General features: G+C 40.5%; 1 protein-coding gene across 5 annotated transcripts in view; it reads right to left on the bottom strand.

Annotated features, from left to right (window-relative positions):
• The window catches only part of EPHB1 (EPH receptor B1), a 700,554-nt gene that overhangs the window by 575,171 nt on the left and 106,535 nt on the right, over window positions 1-18,848 (bottom strand). The window lies entirely within an intron of this gene.

Genomic DNA, 18,848 nt, shown 5'->3' on the forward strand with positions numbered 1-18,848 from the left:
ATGCTAGAGTAACCCCAGGTTACAAACCAAGATCCAGTTCCCTCCACACCAGAGAGAAAGACACTGCAGAAAGACAGGAAGACAGAAAGACTGACAGAGAAACAGACAGACCAAGAAAAACAGAGACAGAAGTACAGATGGGTGGTGGAAGGTTAAGAGGAGGAGGAAAAAAGAAGAAACTAAACTACTCCTGCATAATCAACTTAAGAAAAAAATGAGGGAGACAGTATTCTAATGATCCCAGTATATGTCATTATAGAAGCATTAAGAGTATTCAAAGCAGGGATGTGTTGAAGCCAACTCTAACTGACTCAGAGAGTCAACTGTTAAATTTTCAGTGTGAATATTTACACCTTGAAAAATTGGCAAAAATTACACATCAGGGCTTGACATTGTTTTGTTGATTTCCAGCCTTAAGAAAGTGATGGAGAAAATGTCAATAACACAGATTCAACTTAAAAGTCTATCGTGTTTTTTTTTCAGAGAACCAATTATTAAACTACCAGTAAATACCTGGTTAAAAGCAAACTTATTTAGTAAGAACTTAATTTCATAACTTCCTTGATCTTTCTATCCCCAGTGCCCTGCACATAGTTGCTAATAATTTTTTTAAAAATATTTCTCTCATCAATTCTTTCCTCCTTCATTCCCACCAATTTAAACCAAGTCGTCATCACCATATGCCTAGATTTGTTAACTGGTTTCTCTGATTCTCCTTCCTTATAATTTATCCTGTATGGTACTACCAGGCTAATCTTTTCTTTAATAATTAAATTTCCTTTTTTATTGCTAATTTAACTTAAAAAGCTACTTTTAACATGTTATTCCTCCACTCATGGATTTTTAATGACTCCCAATTTCCTACTGCATCCAATCTACATTCCTCTGCCTGGCTTTCAACATTTCACATTCCAAACTTGGTTCCTTCTACTCCCCAACCTGTACCTTCTGCTCTAGGGAGGCTGGTATTTTCCTGAATATGCCAAGGTCATTCAGCAGCCTTGACCTCAGCTTCCTCATTTGTACTGAAGAAACACCTAAAATGGGGTCCCTTTTCTCCTCTGCCTCCTACCCATTTTCAAATTCAACCCATATTCTTGCATGACATATTCCTCGAATACTCCAATTCTCAAATGTCTCTCTCTCCCCTAAACTCCTATAATATTTACCACCTGTACCACACAATTTAACATCTGGTTATATAGTGGTGAGCTGTTCTCTCTTTTTTCCCTTATGTCATTATTCCAGATGGCATATAACCTAGATTACATTCTCCTTGAGGGCAGGGTCTTTATATTTTCCATAGTACTGAGCACACACTTGTTGATTAATTGATTCATAATGAACAGAAAAAATTAAAAAAAAAAAAACTCATGGGTTCAAGAGCCAGATCTCCAGTGATGAGACAGAAATGAACATTTCTTTGTTGATTCAAAGCAAAATAACCCAAATCTTCTCTGTGCATTTCTGTAGGCTTGCCATTTGAGTCCATGCAAGTTTTTTTTTAGTAGATTCTCGAATATCCCTAGCAAATAACTCCATTCACCATGTAATTGTGAGGAATGAGTACCAAATCTCCTTGCTACTTCTCTAATTGACCCCAAAACCTAGAGATTAGGATAGACCTACAAGTAAACATTTTTACACTCATACTACTCCAGTTGGCATTATGCCTAGATCCACAACCATCTTTAAAAAGAGGTATTGACAGGACACAGAATCATCTGATTTCAGAGCTGGGAGGGATTTTGGACATTGTCTAGTCTAAGGATGGGGAACCTGCAGCCTTAAGACCACAAATGGCCCTCTAGGTCCTCAAGTGTAGCCCTTTGACTGAATCCAAACTTCACAGAACAAATCCCCTTAATAAAAGAATTTGTTCTGTAAGACTTGGACTCAGTCAAAAGGTTGCACCCAAAGACACAGACCACATGTAGCCTCGAGGCTGCAGGTTCCCCACCCCTGCTCTAGTTTCACATTGTCACTAGCAAGTTTACATCATTACCATGTGTTTACTAGGGCCAGGGGATCCCTGAAGATCTTGTTCAGAATATGAGAGGCAACTTGGTGGTGAAATATGAGAAGCCTGGAGTCATAAAGACTTGAATTCAAATCCTATCCCAGACACTTATTAGCCTGTGACTTTGAGCAAGTCACAAGCTCTGTATCAGATATCTCAACCATAAAATGGGGATAATAAGCACTTACTTTCCAAGATTGTTGTGAGAATATAATGAGATACTACCTATAAAGTACTTAGCACAGTGCCTGGCACATTGAACGTGCTATATAAATACTAGCTATTAGTATTATTATGTGTCTCTTATGCCTCCTGTTTAAACCCACTCAAATGGCATGCTGGAAATTAGCCTCCCTTTCTTGCTTGATTCTCACATAACTGGCTCCCCATGCTGAAGCTAGAGCAGGTGCTTGGCTAGGTGAGGTGATCTTGGGCCTCGAAGCTTCTGGCTGCTTTTCCGGCTTTGTATTTCCTCAGAGAGTTTCTGCATCAGATACCATCAACAGGGGAACAGTGTGAACCCTAGCCTGACTTGCCAAAAGACGTGAACCCAGAGGGAGTTGTTTGGACAGCACAGAGCCAAGGTGAAATGTGAAATGACAATTTAGCAGTCCTGCAAACTGCTTTATGTTCTGATGGTTGTCTCAAATTCCAGGGAGAGCAAAATAACAGTAGTTACTACTGCTTTCTGTTAAGCATTTCTTTTGTATAAAAGAAAAGAAAATACCTGCCCCCTGCCTTATTTACACTGTTTGCACTTTTCTACTCCCCGTTTTGGAGAGACTTTAACCATAAGCCAAAGGTTTAAGTAAATCTTTTTCTTGACAGCAAAGGCTATTTCCAGAAGCCAATTAAAAGACTGCTCTGTCACTCCCTGAAAGTCCTTCAGTGCTAGACTAAAACAGACAGGACAACTGTTTGAGAGCTCCATGACCCCCATTTCTTTTCTCCCCACCCCTTCTCCTGTCTGTAGGATGTACTCTCTTCCCACTTCTGTCTCATAAAATCCTTTAACTTTCTTCAGTGTTTAACTCAATGCCACGTTCCCTAGGAATCTTATCCTAATCTCTGCCCCCATATAAGTATATTGCCCCTTAGAAATTACCTTGGGTCTACTTTTTAATGTAGTTTGTATTCTCTCTATCTTTGTATCTCCATTAGACTGTAAGTTCACTGAGGACATCCTTTTGCCTCTGTATCTCCAGTGACTAAGGCATAGTAGGGAGGAGCTTAATAAATGCTTATTAAATGAATATATCAATCAGACTATTAAATGGATAGGGCTGGAAATCAGGGGTGGGCAACCTGTGACCTCAAGGTCACATGTGGCTCTTAGGTCCTCAAGTGCAGCCTTTTGACTGAATCCAAACTTCACAGAACAAATCTCCTTAATAAAAGGATTTGTTCTGTAACACTTGGACCCAGTCAAAGGTTGTATCCATGGGCCTAGAAGATCACATGTGGTCTTGAGGGCACAGGTTGCCCCACCCCTGGCTAGGTGGTCCCTGAGGTTCTTTCAAGAGCTGTGATTCTGAGGTTAAAGAAAGTGGAAAAATATAGGGGAGGGAGTTAGGGAAAGTATCTCATGGAGACCTATTTTTCAAAGGGGAGTTTTTCTGTCCATCACCAGAGTGAAGTCACTAAGTTAGCCCTATTCTCCCACATACACAAGACAGTCAAAATGCCAACCTATCTCCCTCCTATGAGAGCTTACAAGGCTGTTGCAATAGTCCTAGAGGGAAGCCAAGGCTTCCATGGAATGTTACATAGAATGTTCTAGAACAAGGATGGGGAACCTGCAGCCTCAAGGCCACATACAGACCTGCAGGTCTTCAAGTGCAGCCTTTTGACTGATTCAGCCACATATGGTCTTGAGTCCACAAATTCTAGAACATTTGCTACTGGGAAGAAGCACTTCTATATTATGAAAGAAGCACTACATTAGAAGTCAAATGGCTTGGGTTAAAGTGCTCCCATTCAGTTTCTATGGGACTGTAGAAAGGTCAAAATATCTCTAAGTCTCAGTTTACTTATCTGTAGAACAGAGATAATAGTGCCTCTCCGTGTCTTCTTCAGAGTTATTGTAAACCTTCGTTGAGACAATAGATATGAAAGCAAAAAGCACCACACAAATATTTACACATATATATGAACAAAATGGGAAGGAGGCAGGATGGAATAATGGATAGAGCACTGGACTTTGAGTTAGTAAGAGTTAGGTGTAAATCTTATTTCAGACACTTACTAGTGGTATGAAGCTGGACAAGTTACTTAATTTTTCTGTACCTCAGTTTCCTCATCTGTAAAATTAAGGAATTGGACTTAAAGGTCTCTAAATGCCCTTCCAGTTCCAAATCTACAATCATGGGGCAGAGCCAAGATGGCAGAGTAGAAAGATGCATATACTCTAGCTCTTCCACCACAGCCCATAAAATACCTGTAAAGAATGACTCTCAACAAATTCTAGAGCAGCAGAAGCCACAGAATGACGTAGTGGAGGAGACTTCCAGCCCAGGGTGACCTGGAAGGTCTACAGGAAAGACTACACAGAGCAAGGAGGACTGGAGTAGATCTCAGGGGTGGAATCCCCAGCTACAGCAGCTGTGGTTCACACATCCCTCAATCCACAAGTGCCAAAGGTCAGTGAGAGGGCTTTTTCAGCTGGCCAAGAAGGGAGCAGGGTCCCCCCCATAGCTCCGGCCCCAGGCAGCAGCAGCCAACATTCATTGTTGGAGGCCTCATAGTAAAGCCCATGGGGGAATTGAACAGCTGATCTGAACCTCAGCCCTGAGTGTTGGCTAGTGGAACTGGAGGTGAAGCTGTAGTGGAGAGAAAATACCACTACTCACAAATTCTGGGCACAAAAGTTTCTGGTTGCTCCCAGACCAGTGTGCATTCTTGATTGTGCCACCTTGGAGAAACTGAGGTCTTACAGAGTATACCCTATTCTTGACAAAGAACCCAAAAGTCAAGTAACTGGTTAGGAAAATGCCCAAAAAAGGGAGAAAAAAATAAGACTATAGAAGCTTGCTTTCTTGGTGAACAGGCATCTTTTCCTATCCTTTCAGATGAGGAAGAACAATGCTTACCATCAGGGAAAGACATAAAAGTCAAGGCTTCTGTATCCCAAAAATCCAAAATAAATATTCAATGGTCTGAGGCCATGGAAGAGCTAAAAAAGGGTTTTGAAAATCAAGTAAATCTACAATCATATAAACTTCCAAGTGGGCTCAGAAAGTGCTGACAATTTCTTCATAAGCAGAGAGGCTAACCCTGCCCTTGTCAGTCCTATACTAACAGAATTAGGCTGGCCTGCAAATTTCTTTCCCTGCACCACTGCTTAACACCTCCTGTTAGTGCTACAGAGGCATTTCCCATCATTTGTCATGAATACTTCTTTGTGTTATTGACAAACTGTAGACCCTATAGTTCTAAAACCAGTGAAGCCCAATAGATCACTTTGCAGGAGTAAGTTATTGGTCCTAGTGTAACCTGGACTATGATTGGCAAGATAATTGATGGGCAGGTGGTCTGGTCTTGGTCTTCAGATTCTAGTACTCAGATTTCTGAATTACAAATGTCCTTTCAAGAGTTTTCATTTCCAATTCTTTGGAGCAAGTCTATGCTTAGGTATTTTCAAAACTCCAACAGGACTGTATTTCACAAGCCACCATTTCCTCCAGCCACTATTTAACATCTTGTTGCGAGGTAGCTGTAGGGAAACAGAAAGAACATTTTATTTCTAGTCAGAAGATCTGGGTTCAAATATCAGCTCTGTGGCTTACTACTACATGACCCTGAGCAAATCTCTAAACCTCAGTTTCCTCATCTATAAAATGGGTGAGGACAATATTATTTATATTATTAACTTCAAAGAATTGCTATGAGGATTAAATGATGCAAAATATGAAAAGTGTTTAATAAACAACCTATATGCATTTCAGACAGTGTTAGTGCTATTGGTATTTATGTTAGGCCCCGTAATTTCTAGGTTCCCATACGATTCCACATTCAACATATTTTCTGTAGCATACACAGCAGCCACATCCAGGTAAAACTGTCTCAGCAGACAGGCTCAACTGGGTTGAGGGTAACCAAGGGGCCTCAAACCCATGAGTGAGCTAGGAGGATGTCTACTCCAAGCATATAAAGACTTCATTTGGAAGAACAGAAAGATAGGAACAATTTATCCCAAGAACCATGAAGGTGGTGGAAACAGACGCTGAAGAGTACTTAGAACTTGGTCAGGCAATGAAGATGCCAAGGTCATCCACTACATCTTGAGACATTGCCAGTCATACTGACTTTTGTCTTACACTAGACTTCAATGATGCAGAAAGAGAGAGTTAGGCTGATAACTTTATGCAACTCTGCCTTCACTTAAATCCAATTCACGTGCTAGTCAAGATGTCACCTGTGATGTCATTGGACATCTTCAAAATGGAGGACAAACAATAGAACAGACCCTATTCATGACTATACCTTTGTCTCCCATTCCTGATCTCTCTGGCAGATGCTCACCAGAAGAATCCTACAAAGCTTCTTTAAGCTCAGTGTGAGCTGACACATTTTCATGGAATTGTGGGGCTGCAGGGCACCTTAAAAGTCACTTAGTCCACTCTCCTGTCCCTGGACTTATTGTTCTTACTGATATTGATCTGAGAAAGCCCGTCTTCAATAAAACTCAGTTTAACAAGCATCTATTATCTTCCAGCTTGTACTTGGCAGTAGGGATACAAAGATAAAAACAAAACCATCTTTACTTTCAGGGGCTCACATTCCACCTTCATTCTCCCCCTTATTATTCATACACATCAAGTTGCCTACCCTCCCCCAAAGTGTTAAGGTTTTGGGGGGCAACAGTTAGTTTACTTTTTCATATCTCCAGTTTCTCACTGGAAGTTGGTTTATTTTTATATTATTATATATTATATATTTGTATATTATATTGTATATTTATATATTATAATATATATTATACATCTAAAATATATTATATATTGCATATATACTATTATTATTATATATTCCCAGTTCCTAAGACAGTGCCTGGAATATTATAGGGGGTAACATATGATCGAACTGAACTGAAGGAATGAAAAAAAATAAGCAAATAAATGAAGGAATAAATGAATGAATGAATGACAGTACTTGTTTCTGTGAATTTGAAGTTTTGGGGGTTTTATTTTCCTTGTGAAAGATAAATCCTTCTGTGGAACTGGATTTAGCCAAGTTGTTAGGTTGTTTGTTTTTTCCCCTGTCCTTAGGATTGACAGGCTCAAGAAGCACTTGAGCGATGTCTACACATCTTGAGAAGGAAGGACTCAAAGAGAAAAATAAATAAATTAATTAAAAAACCAAGGAGAACAGGAAAGGAATGAGGGATAGAGGGCAAAGAAAAGGAAATAGGTTAATTCTCTTTCCCTGACCACCCTCCCTTCCCCATCTTTGCCTTTCCTCATTCTCATCCCTATTACCAACCCTCACCTTCCAAGACATTGTGGAAAGATGATAGAAGCTAACATATAACCCTTAATGGGAGAGGTAAGAGGGCACAGGCACTATAGAGCACTTTCTGAAGTGTTTTTTAATCCGCTCAAAAGCAGTAGAATCAAAATTAAAGTTTTCGACAAAGAAACTGAAACCTCGATCATCTGATATCACCATCTCTTTCCTCTAACCCAACCAGCTACATGACCTCAGGCAAATTTCTACCTTCTCCAGGGCTCTGATTCTCATCTACAAAATGAAAGGGTTTGGATTAGATGATCCCTAATGTTGCTTCCAGCTGTAAAAGTCTATGATGCTACATAATACAAAATACAATATTATCCCTGCCAGTCTTTTCTCCGGCAGGGAAACATGGGTGTCACTCTGAAAACCATTTCTGAATCAGATTACCCAAGCCCCTAGGCTCATTAATTTCTGTGCGTGCCAGTCTTCTTTGTGTTTACTATGTAAACAGGTTTTAAAGCATCCTTTTCTGTGTTTTCAGTAAACACACAATAGCTTCCTAACTAACAACCTCAGACATCAATGAAAGCCACTTTTTAACAGATGTTCAGCCAAAATTACCTGGACATAAATAACATACTCTCTCTTTGAAATTCTGCATCTATCTCATCCACAGAATGTCCACAGTCACAGAGCATCCTAGCTGATTTGATAAGGTTTGAGTGCCTCCTGGAGACTCTGGAATATCTCAGCACATACTCCAGAGAACCAGGGCCACAGACCTCAGAACCTGCTGGGTCTTTGCCTTGCAGACCTGCGGCTGCCAAAGCCATAACTACAATGTGCTTTGCCACAGGATAACGAAGTTTAGATATTTACAGCAGTATCACGTGAGGTGGAAAATCACAATTTAAAAGGGCATCAGTGAACATGTAAAAAAAAGATGACTAGAATGGTAAGAAACATCCATATTTCCATTGGCAAAGCAACCATGTCATAACATCATCAGTAGAAGGAATTTAGCTTTATTTTAAAAAATAAAAGAAATGTGGGGTGGGAGTCAAGACCCTATCACTTTCTTCTATATGTAGGGGAGGGGGGGGGGGCAGCGTGAATTAGTCTTCCCTGGTCAATTGATGTAATCACAGAAAGTAAGCAGAGATAATGAAGTGTTAATATGTTAATGAAGTGAAAGGAACGTCTCAGTCCTATTATCCCTTTACAAAGTGTGAAAAAGTTTTTCTGATTGAATTGGAAGGGTTGCGTGGCACCTGCCAAATCCTAATGAAAGTCTGAGCTGGAGGCAGGGAGCAGCTTTGAGGTGTGTGACCCCTGTGTCCCTACTAAAAAGCAGCAGTGGGGAACAGATTTTCATCCCACTATCCTGCCTCCCATTGGTCATAATATTTTTAATCAGAGAACCTCAGCCAAGAAGAAACTGCATCCAGAAACAAGCAGAGAAACACACTATATGAAGATGCAAAGAAACAGTATTCAAGCCAGAAAACAGCTTCAAGAGCATGGCCCTTGGAAGCAGAGAAGAGAGCCAACCATAAAGCGAAGAGTCAATTAGCCCTGCTGTTTGGGAGCTGAATTTCGGAGAGGAATAGATCCAGTTTCAGGATACCACCAACAGCAATGATAAGCACAGGATGGGAAAGCATGAGGACCCCATGAGAAGAGAAAGAATAGTTGGGGCCTGGTAGCACTGGAGGCACAAGCTGCTTTGGCCACAAGTGCCCCCTATGTATGTGACTCATTACTAATGCACCCTAAGTTCGTGTTCACTTTTCCCATGAGTATTGTACATTGTATTAATCGTACAGGGAACCTCAGATTTATAGGGGAAACTATTAGCAGTAATTCTATCACCTTAGTAAATGCCTTTGCTTTGAGCTAATTGTGTCTGACAGATGACTGTTAACAGAACTTTCACTTTTGAGCTACAATTTTAATAACACAAACTATAATCCCAAAATAGTAGTTTCCACACTATGAATCCAATTTCCAAACCTCTGATTGTTGACTTTGGGGACGGAAAGGCTATACTTCAATAATATTTAGAGATTAGAAGAGATATTAGATTTGTTCTGTTTGCTCCCTTGGAACAAAGTCGGAAAGGGACAGATTTTAACTAGGTATGAGCTGTCCAAGAGTATAACAAGTTGCCTTGAGAAGCATTGAATTCCCTATTACCAGATGTCTTGAAGTAAAAGCTAGATGACCATTTATGAAAGATGAGATCTATATGCAGGTATAAATTGGGTTAGATAGAATGTACTGAATACCCTTCCACTTCTGAATTGTTATAACTCTATGTCTACCTCCACATTTTAATGGGTTGTTTTTTTTAAAGAGGGAAAAGCAAGGCAATAAGGGTTAAGTGACTTACCCAAGGTCACATAACTAGTAAGTGTCAAGCATCTGAGGTCACATTTGAATTCAGGTCCTCCTGACGTCAGGGCTGGAGCTCTATTCACTGCGCCATCAAGCTGCCCCCAGCTTTTTTTTTTTTTTTTTTTATCAATTCAGACATATCATTAAAAAAAAATCATACAAAGACACAACATTTATGTTGTGTATTAAATGACATTTTTAATCTTCAGTGAAATTGATATAAGTACAAACCACAGAGAAAAGAGAGCTTTGCATCCCACCTCTGCCTTTCCTGGATTTTCATAACACTGTTGTCTCCTGGTTCTCTTCCTTCTCCTCTGACCAGTCCTCTTTGGTCTCTTTTGCTAGATCATCATCCATATCCTGCCACCAAATGAGGGTGTTTCCCAGTTTCCTTTCTGGGCCTTTTTTCTTTTCTGTCTTTACCAGTGTTGTCAAACTCAAATAGAAACAGATTCCTGTGCTACATATTGACTTAGAAAACCTCAAATTAAAATTATGTTGTACTACGTTTTTCATTATTTTTAAATGTTTCCCAATTGTAATCTGATTTTGGCCACTCAGAATTTTTCAAGTCACTCTGACTCCTGAAGTCTGCCACCTCTGTTCCCCACTGTTTTTTGGGTTTTTTTTTTTTTTTTTGGAAACTTATTAGATTCCATGGGTTAAATTATCATCTCTTTGCAGGTAGCTCCCAAATCTACGTATGCAATGGTAATCTCTCTTCTGGGTGCAGTTCTGCATCACCATGTCTGTTGTACATCTTTAAATGGATATCCCATAGGCATTTAAACCTCAACATTTCTAAAGCGGGGAGGGAGATGAGGGGAGGGGAGGAGAAAGGAGAGGAGGGGAGAGGAAAGGGAAATGAAGGGGAAGGGAGGAGGGGAGAAGCACTAGTTAAGTACTACTGTATTCCAGGCTTTCTGCAAAAGGCTGAGAACATAAATACAGGAAAACAAGGCAGTCTCTGCTCTCAAAGACTTCACATTCTTAAAGAGGAAGACAAGTCATAGAGGAGAACAGGAGGGTGGGGTGTGGGGGAAGATATGCATGACATAAAGCATGGGTAGAAGCTGGTTTGCTAATAGACAGGAGTTGAAAGAGACAGGACAAGCAGAAGCAGCCTATCAGGTAGCTAGCAGTGTGGGCACCGGAAAAAACTAACCAGAGTCAGAGCACCATGGGGATGGATCCTAGGTGGTTATATGGGAGATAGTGTGGTAGGAAGGCAAGTAGGCCAGATCTGGAGAGACAGGTCTCAGTACAAATCCCAGGTCTGCCTTTACTTCCTGTGTAATTGTTGGTGAGCTGTCTCACCACTTAATCTCTCTAAGATCCGTTTTCCTTGTCTATCAATTGAAGAAGTGAGAGTAGCTACCTTATGACAGCTGGCTGCATGGCAGATAGAGTGTTGAGCCTGGAGTCAGGAAGACCTGAGTTCAAATGTGAGCTTAGGACCCTGGGCAAGTCACTTCATCTTTGTCTGCCTCAGTTTCCTCAACTATAAAATGGGGATAATAATAGAATCTACCTCCCAGGATTGTTGGGGGTTCAAATGAGATAATAAAGTAATATTTGTCAAAAGCACTTAGCATGGTACCTGGTATACTGTAGGCTCTGCATAGTTTTGTTTTGTTTTTTCCCTTCCCCCTTGTCCCTTTCTCAAAGGTCGCTTCCACTTCTGAATCTGTGGTCCAATCATCTTCCTCCCCTAATTCCATACCTTCTCCAACTTTCGCTATTTCTGTTGAGGATGTACTGTCATTTACCCAACTGCTCTCATGCATTTTATCATTAGCAACATACTACAGCCTACTTCCACCCACCATGCATCTTCCACCTGCGATTTTGAGTCTTATAGCCTTCCTTGATTCTGAAAGCACCATGTAAATGTAAGCTGACTATTATCTCTGCCTACTCTCTTTTCTCTTTGCTTCTTTCCCATATATAAGAGAACTTTATTTCCCCAAATTCTAGGGCCTAACCCCTCCCCCCCAAAACATCTCGTAGTTATTTTGTCTATATGCATGTGTGTGTGTGTGTGTGTGTGTGTGTGTGTGTGTGTAGAGAAAGTGAGAGAGAGACAGAGAGACAGAGAGAGAGGTGACCAGTGAATTGAGTGCCTGACGTTGGAAGATGAGTCTTTCTGAGTTCAAATCTGGCCTTAGACACTATTTGTGTGAGCACAGGCAAATCACTTAACCTTCTTTGTCTCAGTTTCCTTATCTATACAATGAACTGGTGAAGGAAAGTACAAAGCACTCCAATATCTTTGCCAAAGAAAAACCCAAATGGGGTCACAAGAACAGCAAATATAATATATATATATGTACACACATACATAAATATACATGTATATACATATACATGTATACATATATACACACACATATATATACATATATACACACACATATATATACATATATACATACATATATACACAAAAGATAGCATTGTATAGTGGATAACAAGCTGGCCTCAGAGCCAGGAAGAGCTGGGCCCAAGTACAGCTTCTGACAGACACTGGAGGCATGACTCTGGGCAAGTCACTTAACTTCTAGATGTTCTAAGACAGCTCACGAATATTATAGGTTACAGAAGAAGTGACAACTTGCATCAATAGTGAGTCTACTCTATGCCAATGGAATCTTTGTGTATTTTCCATGGACTTTTCTGTGACTATGCCATCTCCTCCAATAGAATGCCAGTTCCTCTAGGGCGGGGACCATTTCATTTTTGTTTCTGTACCTCCAGTGCTTGAAAAGTATCTGACACAAAATCAATGCTTGTTGATTGATTCGAGCCTTCTTCCAAATCAAATATCCCCTACTCCAAATTCTTCCCCTGTTTTATCCCCCTCCCCCATGTCCACAGTAACCTTGTCCCTGTGACTCCAGCATTTGCTCAGGGGCAATATTGCTGAATTTAGAGTCCTTTTCCTTGCCTCTGTTACTCACCCTGTGTGTCCTTTAGAAAATCTTTAATCTTGCCAGACCTCAGTTTCCTCAAATGCAAAATGACAGGTTTGGATGCATGGTCTCTAAGATCTCTTCCAGCTCTAATGCTGTGATTCTATGAACTGGTGCAATGTTTTGCATTTTGTATTAGACGTATCTGCTCCATTAGGGCAGGTATCTTGTTCCATTTAAAGGTTGTCTCTTGCCCTGCTCTCCAGAGGCTAGCATGACACTTCATATATGTAATGTGACTAATAAATATTGAACTGAATCGCATGTTTTCTCTCTTTCCATTCCCCCCATGTTTCTTCCATGTTTTGGTTATGGAGGGCAGCAATAGGAGTTAAGTGACTTGCCCAGCTACTAAGCGTCAAGGGTTAGATTTGAAGTCAGGTCCTCCTGACTCCAGGGATCCACTTCACCATCTAGCTGCTGTGTTCCTTTCACTGATCTCCTTTGTCTCATACTCTCTCCTCCAACCCCCTACCCCCCACTCCAATCTCATTGGTTCTTTTTATTAGACTCAAAGTGTGACAGTTTGATACGATAGAAATAAGTAAGTGCTTGTGCTTCAGATGCCAGCAGAGTTTTCAAGGTAACTGGTTTGTCACTACCTCTGAGACTTCTTTATGTAACTTGTTCAAGCTTTTCTGCTTTGTTCCTGATAGCATGGATGCATTCTGTCATAGTTGGATATACCTGTGAGGGTCTTCTCCAAAACTCATCTCAATTCACCACAAAGGCATGATGATGAAAACCAAACAGGATCAAGCATCCCAAATGGAAAGGAATGAGGTGGGAAAGAGAAAGCACCCGCCACCCTGCCCTTCTCTCTTTCAACCACATATGGTCCTGGCACGAAAGGGCTGCAGAAATTTAATAACATCTTAGGAGCCAGGACAGATTTAACAGAGCCATCTGTGACTACTCAACACTCAAGGGTATAAATAGCAGGAGGGGCTGGGGCTGCAGGTTTAGGGTGGGGATAACAAGCTGGAGAGGTGGGGGAGAGGAGAAGACTGGAGAAGATGGAGGTGGGTGGTGGCAACAAGTCTGGGCAAGGGACAGAGGGTCCCAAAAATATGCATCCTCCTTTTTCAAGACCTTTAAAAGTAGTCTGGAGGCCTATCTCCAAGGGGGTGGAAGTTTAGACCCGTCTGGAGACGAGGAGATAAGCTAGATGTCACTAAAATAACTTAGCCCCCTGATTCTATGAAAATTCTAGTCATCCTTAGATGGCACTTCCCTACTGGCACTGACCAAAGAGGCTGTGAAGGATGATGGGATCATATATTTAGAGTTGGAAGGGACTTCACAAGCCAACAAGGCTAACCATCTCATTTTTCAGATGAAGAAACTGAGGCCCAGAAGAACTGAACCCTTGATACAGGCATCACATAACTCACCAAGAAATTGGTCTCATGGATCGAAGCAAAGCCAGTACAGCTTATTAAGGCACTCATTGATGCATAACTAACCTCTGTATATCAAGGATCTGTGATATTTTGTCAATGTGGGACCAGTCCCCATGTATATAGGTCACAACCTGGCTATAACTTAGTAGGTAAGTCTTAAAGTTGCCTGATGCTCAGAGAGCATGGTCACAGAGCAAAGGAGAGTCAGAAATGAGATTGGAACCCATGTCCTCCTAATTCCAGGTCCAGCATTCTTTATACCCCAACATGCTGCCTCTGAATAATGGCAAATACTGAAGCACATATTCCAGAGAGACACATATGTGCATGTATATGTATATATGTACATTATAGATAATATTACTAACACTAGCTCTTTTTTCTATAGCACTTCACAATGTACTTCATGTACATTTCTCATTTGATCCTCAACCCTAAAATTGAGGTAGGTAGTCCATGCGAAAGAGCCAAGGTAAAAGGGTCAGAGAGAGATGGAAAGTCTAGAAGGAATTATAGAAGTCTATACTCTAGAAGGAATTCTAGAGTATAATGGAGAAGGGGAGGAAGGGGAAAAAAGAAGGCATCAATTTGTGAAGGAGAGAAAATGAGCTCTAAAGGGAGGGTCATGCACGGAGTTGGCAGGAGAAAAGAGGCCTCGATAGAGGCACAAAAACCAAACTCTCTAGGAGGAATACAAATCAAGCGCTTTTGGAGATGGTTCTTAGGAAAGCTGGCACTACAGCAAGAAGATTCCATGGACCATGCAAGAATTGGTCCTTTCTTAATTCGGTTCCCATTGCCCTCTGCTAAGTCCTACTCCCTACCTCTCAGAACCACTCAGATGGACATATGGGACAAGAGAAGAGTGAAGGCAGAGGGGACCAGGTATTTGTATCCATTTCTGCCAGTACCTCCTGGCCTTCATTCCTGGTGTCTGGGGAAACAGTCCAAAGGGGTGGTGAAAGAGGAGGGTCATTTTTGATCTCAGACTGAAGCCAATGCTGATCTTTTATTTTCTGATAGAATTTCCTCTCCAGCTACATCGGTAATGTTGCCTTAATGAGGAGCTGGACAAATAGTTGGGAAATAATCTCCATCTAACTCCTTTACAGCATCATGGCTCTAGGTCTGCACAACTCTTTCCAAGCAGACATGTAGGACTGGCCCGAAATGACCTCACTCAATGGGGCTACCTCCCCACTCCCTGCCCAGACTGCTTTATACGCGGAAGCCAAAAAGCATCATATAGTGAAAGAATTAAATTGATACATGAAGTCCAGCAAAGGTCCCTGTAGAGGAAGATGTGATGAGGAGCTTATTAGGAATGGTACCAAAACAGTGTCTGCAATCATTCAGATGCTGGATCTAAGTGACTTTGCAACATCCAAAGCTTGGACCTTCAGACCATCTCCTAAAGCCTCAGAATCTATCACTAAGCTGCACCAACTTTGTCCTTGTTTCCTGATGCTAGTCTGTTAGGTCTGCCCACTCACTCTTTCTGCTTCCCTAGTCCCTAAGTAAAGAAATTGTGCATCCATTCCCAGCAAATACACAATTAGTTTCCCTGACAGATGCCAGTTCATTCATTCATTAATATGTTCATTCATCCACTCCTTCAATAAATGTTTGAGCACCTACTTTGTTGAAAATTCTGGACCAGATAAGAGTCACTGAGATGAATAAAATATAGTCCCTGCCCTCACAAAGCTTATAATTCCCAGGGAAAATCAAATAGATACAAAAATCAACAAAACAAAATTTATTTCATTCCTTTCAGGGCTAATAATTTCCACTAGTTTGCAAGCACTTCTTTAATTTGCAGTTATCCCAAATGGATGAGCTCTTTCAAGGGAGCCAAATCAAACATATCTTCTTTGCATACCTATATCTGAGATGGGCCAACTTCAGTATTGCCTCAGGGCAGCAAAATTTAGAAGGTACAAAAATTTTAAATAATGATTTCTTTAAATTGGACAATTTAAAATTTTGTCATGTTTACACTTTTGATAGCACTTTCACTCATTCAATAGAACAGAACCTAATAATCAAGGATAATTTATTAAACTAGGAAGCTACCAGATGATACATTTTCTGTTCTCCCCTCCCCATTCATAACCTGCGGTATCAGCTCAGGTGAGCTCCTACCTGGTCTGTCCCTTCCTTTCTTTTCCCCAGGTGACAGTCTCCCTTGCAATGGCCTCAAATTATTTCTTGGTCTCCCCTGACTATAGCAGATGTTTTGGGCTGTCATTCCACTATAGGACAATGATGAGTACCCTGTACAATATTTCTACTTCTCCCCACCCCAGATATGAGGGTACATTTAGTGTTGTCTGTTATCATGGACACAAAAAGTGCCACTTCTAACTCTGCCTCCTTCCATGTCTAGATTCTGTCAAAACTCCAGGAAGGTCATAACCAAAGGACTAAGTTTGAAACTATCAATGAAAACTATCAACTGTAATTGACCTTTGGTCCAGAAAATATAGAGGATAACTAGACACTACATTCTCCTTCAATTGTCATCACCACTGGTTCCTTATTATTTCCCTGTGTAACAAACTGACTTCCTCATTCACTTTGCACAATTGACAATAGATGTATCTAGTGGGGAAATGTGTCTCCTCATTGCTCATTCAAATGTCAGTCAATATTTCTTTGCAATTTTATGATCAAGGAGAAGAAAAGGACCTTTTTTAAGAATTAGATGGAGTACATTTCAGAAGCATGCCCTGAGTGACTTGTGGAATAAAAGAGATTGCTAGAAATTTGATAGGGGACTTCCTGGAGCTGAGAGATGGTGAGGGTGACTTGGAGTCTACAAAAGAATTTCTTCCCCCTCCCCCCACTTCCCGAATGCATTCAAATCCAATGAGATTAAGGTAATAAAGCAGACTGCAAGAAGCAAGGTTATACCTTCTAAGTTTGTCCTAGGTGAAAGCCATTATAAAAATGTCCCATTGCTAAGCAAAAAGCCTCCTTATTAGTACAATCAAAAGGAGTGAAGTGCAGTGTAGTTTGACTGCAGGACCATTGGGCTAAAACTGGAAAGAATCTTTGAAATCATCTTGTCTAGCCCTTTCATTTTACATGTAAGGTACAGGGGGAGAAAGAGAGGCTGGTGACCTTGCACAACCCTCCCTCACTCAAAACAAAGTTCAGTGCAAGTCACGTCATCACTGATGTTATGGTCCACTTCCAAAATGAAGGACGAATGCAAGGTACCAGTGGCCCAGAGAGGTTAAACTTTTCTCAAGATCACACAGGTAATAAATGGAACCAGTAGAATTTGAGATGCAAAAAAAAATAAGGCCAAAATCCAGGGCATTCTTTCATAATGTAAGTGAATCTCAAACCTGTTTTCAGACAGCTTTGTTCATACATATGACTATAAAAGAGGTTGGACTAAGGCAAAACTCAGACTGTGGCCTTCAAGCTTTTATAGTTAGACAATATATCTCCCTTGACGATTGTATATACCATCCACTATCCCTTCTGTGTTGATAACTACCCTCATCTATATGGCTTAGTCGTTGCTTTTCTCCTGTTTCTGTGAGCATCAATTCTATATCTCCAACTGCTCTGCTGAATGAATATTTATACCTGAGTTTCCTTCCCAGAGATATCTGAACCTTAACAGCTAAAAACAAGTCATCACTTATTGTTGTTCGATAAGAGGACTCTTTATGACTCCATTTGGGGTTATCTTGGCAAAAATACTGGAATGCTTTGCCATTTCCTTCTCCAGATCATTTTACAGATGAGGAAACTGAGGCAAACAGGGTTAAGTGACTTGCCCAGGGCCACACAGTTATGAGTGTCTGAGGCTGCATTGGAACTTAGGTCTTCCTGACTCCATGAACATAGCTTCCCCAAAGTTATCACATCTCCCCACCCCCCCAAAAAAAGTTCATTTCTATATTCCTCAAATCTGTCGATGCACCATCACTAAAGCTCCAAACTATGAAAATCTGGGCTATGTCTTTCTCTTCCAGTCTCGTGAGAACTAGACAGTCACTGAGTTCTGCCAGTTCTGCTTCACAATTTCTATTGCATTTCACCCCTCTGTTCCATTCCCATTGCTCTCCGCCTAAGGGCCAATAGGCATTTAGGATATAAATTTCTTTGTAAAATCTTACAGAGAAGAATGAAAGAAAAGGAATGAAAAATGACTATTGTTTAGACTACTATTTGTATTTGGATGGACAAGTTATAGAGTTCATTTATCAATACATTATACATATATTGTATATATTTCACTGTATATTTTGTTGTCTATAATGTATGTATGTTTTGATGGATGAACTCTATCAGTTGCCCATCCAAATACAAATCCTAGCCTAAACAATACTCATTTTACATTACGTGTACATGCACAATAACGCATTCATGTATGTATAATATATGTATATATACATTACACACAATGTAATATGTGTATGTATTGATGAACAAACTACATTATTTGTCCACATACATAATATATGAACTTATATACATACACACATGTACTATGTATGTGTGTATATGCATATTTGTATATATACATCTATGTACATATATATCTTGGGAATAGACATAAATCAACAAAGAGGCGGG

The sequence above is a fragment of the Notamacropus eugenii genome, chromosome 5, assembly GCF_028372415.1.
Source record: "Notamacropus eugenii isolate mMacEug1 chromosome 5, mMacEug1.pri_v2, whole genome shotgun sequence".
NCBI classification, from domain to species: domain Eukaryota; kingdom Metazoa; phylum Chordata; class Mammalia; order Diprotodontia; family Macropodidae; genus Notamacropus; species Notamacropus eugenii.